We start from the raw sequence: 3,307 nt of genomic DNA, 5'->3' as shown, positions 1-3,307 counted from the left end.
CGCTTGCATAACATGTTGTGTTGTTAACTCATTGATCTTGAGATTAATTGAAAGATTATACTGTTGCGGCCCAGAGATAGAAGAAAGAAGAATAAAAGAAGAGAAGAAGAAGAAGGAAGGTTAAATACAATTTAGTCCTTGCGCTGCTGGCAGGTTGTTACGTTAATAATCGAGGATACCTTGTTGAACATAGATAAGATAAGCACTTATATTAAATATTAGAAATTAAAACTACGAAGATAGATTTTTAAAATTATTTACTTATTAATTATTCCTATTCAAAAGAGAGGAATGGCCATTTCAGCTAATTGAGCATTAATTAGTGGTATAAATATCATTATAATTATTATATATAGTTATTGTATTATTTTTATATAGTAACGAATAATGACGAAAATAGGGTAATAGTAATAATATAGTAGCTGGTACATGTGGCAAAATGCCTTGAATTCGTTTAGTCTATCCGAAAATCTACGTTTTTCCCAAATTAGATCGATAATAAATAAAGAAAAATGTATCGTCACGTGTCAGAGAGAAAGAGAGGGAGGGAGAGAGAGAGAGAGTGAGAAAGAGAGGATGAGAATTCTTACTATATGCCGCATGCAGTAACTCGAAAAGACATCGAATCAGATAATCTCCACGGATGTGAATGTGTACGCCTGCAACAGCTTAAATTGAATTGTAGAGAACCGGAAAAGAAAAAAATAATCGTAATAATAATATTACTATTACTAATAATAACGCTGTTATTAAGAGAATATAGAATTGCCGGATCGTTTAAAAAAAATGTAATAAAGACGTTAAATCTTGCATGATACCGTGAGAGTTTTTTCATATTATGCGTAAAGCATTATAGAAGCATTCGCAATTAAACACTAAATTATACCGATCTCGATCTAATACAGAGATTTTTAGGCAAAATACGCGGATCTTTTTTTTTCTTGCGCGTCTGCAGTGGATATTAGTATGTGATGTTATACGTTACGTCGAAATTATACAGATTTTCATCTTTACATCGAGTCAAGAGTAATTGGGGGAAATCGGAATCAGGAGTATCACGACTGAACGCTAATATAGGATAAAAAAAGGCTCTTCTATTCGTGATTTTCGAGATTGAGCGCATTCAAGAGTCCTCGATTGAAATCCACTTATATGTGAGACCTCGTTGTGCGCAGTTTGCATTTCATGTACCTGCATATATCGTGTAAATAATACAATTATTTTTAAACGCGCATTTTTCATTTTCAGTTCCAAAGACACGCTCGTCTCGATTGTCGTGTTAGAAAAATTTAATGCACTCTTTCGTCATTTTATTTCTCTTTTATTTTCTCTGGATATACGGAATTTCTGTAACGTTTATGAATTTATCAACAAAATGTAGAGGAGAAATTTATCATTTTATTTTTTAACTATTGTGTATACGTAGATTTTATTTAATTTTTTCTAGCAAATTTACAATTGTACGTATATGTAATCATTTTTGGCAGATGCGCGCAATACATATATACATGAAACTCTAAAAGAGAACCCAGATAATACAAAGTTCAAAATCAAAGAACATAAGTATTAAAGAATGTCTATAAAAGAAATAGAAAATCTTAAAAAAGACATTTTTACAAGAACCGTTAAATTCTCCTCCCCCCGCTAGACATTCAATATTATACAATTATTTTGATACGCCCTTTAAACAATTCAAAACAATCTAATAGCTGAACATAGATAATATCCAAATAATCAGTAAAAAAATCATAAGTCTTAAAGACATCTTTGTGAGAACCATCTTAAGTGGCCTCTAGACATAATATTATTCAATATCAAATATTGTGTAATAATATTGATTGTCTAGAAACCGCTTTAAAGACGTCTTATGATTTTAAACATTGTTATCTGGGAAAGATCTCTATGTAAATGTATACACAGTGGCAATATTGTAAATGTCCGTGTCGCAATCTGAATTCAGAGGGATGGAGTAAAGGGAAATCAGTATCATATAGAGAAGAGATATCAGTATCAGATAAAATTTTTACAGGTATAATTTCACTGAAGACATCTCGGTTGTAACAGAGATAACACATTTGATATTTAAATTAATTTATATTAATTTAAACTATCCTTATGCCGAACATTATATGGAGCGCATCACGAATATCTCCATAAGAGGGAAAATTCATTGCTCCCTGTGGATATGAGCAATTTTGTTACGTCCGTTCTATTTGGATGTCGTTCGAGCGATCGAATATTGAATTCAAGCGATAATATTTCGTACACGTATCTGCAATTTGTTAAAAACATAGTTTTATAGTAAATAAAGAGGATTACGAGAAAAGAGCAGATGCATTCTTACGTTGAGAAACATTCGATATCTAGTAGCTGCAAAATAACTATTAAAAAACAATTGTTATTCTTAAACCACTTCAACGTATTGCAATATTTCCTACGACGCGATATGTAAATGGCTGACAATTTTTATAATATTTATAGAAAACAAGAAGAAAGTTAGAAGAAAATTTTAATATTCTTTATCGCTTTAGCGATAAGTTTGTTCTTTGTAATTATATTTCTTGCACGGTTTATCTTTCTTCTTTTTCTCTCCACGTTAAAAAAAAAAAGATAATGCAAGAAGTGTAACTAAAAAGAACAAGCCTGATATCTCAGATCCGATTTCATCATGTAAGATTAATTTCAATCTCGGTTCAATTTACTGTTTGTTTTTCTAATTCTAAGAATTAAAAAAAGAAACCGAGATTCAAACTAATCTTACATTAGTGGAATTGGGTTTTAATTGATTAAAAAGGTGTTTACAAAATTAACGTGTAGGAGCTGAGCATAAAGATACAATTGAAATATTTCTATAATCGAGAAGATACAAATAATGTGTCTTCATGAATGTGCTTAATATAAAGCAATTAAGAGCAAACGTTTGAATGAACTATTTTTATAATAATCTCTGCATATTTATTTTTATTATGTAATTCGCGAAATGTTATGTGGAAAATTAAAACATTGCAAAAGATCAGGGAAATTTTAAGGGAGATTTATTATTCTGAAGGCAAAGAGAGAGAACGGAGTCTATTGACAATGTCAACATTGTATTACCTACTCACGTAATTAAATTCGTTATTATCTGACATATACGTGGATATGAATTATCAACAAAGATACGCCACGTCATATTATTAATTGTCGTGATGTTTATCTTTGCTGCTTTCTTTCGCGATTTGAGTGTAGAGCAGTGCAGATCGACCTGGAATAAATAATTGTTATGGGCAGCAAGATCTTGCCATGCTTCGTGTCTGGGACCGTCATC

This window comes from Mycetomoellerius zeteki, unplaced genomic scaffold (assembly GCF_001594055.1).
Source record: "Mycetomoellerius zeteki isolate Tzet28-1 unplaced genomic scaffold, Tzet1.0 scaffold102, whole genome shotgun sequence".
Lineage (NCBI taxonomy): Eukaryota > Metazoa > Arthropoda > Insecta > Hymenoptera > Formicidae > Mycetomoellerius > Mycetomoellerius zeteki.
The sequence above is the reverse complement of the archived record's forward strand: the minus strand, read 5'-3'. Positions refer to the sequence as shown.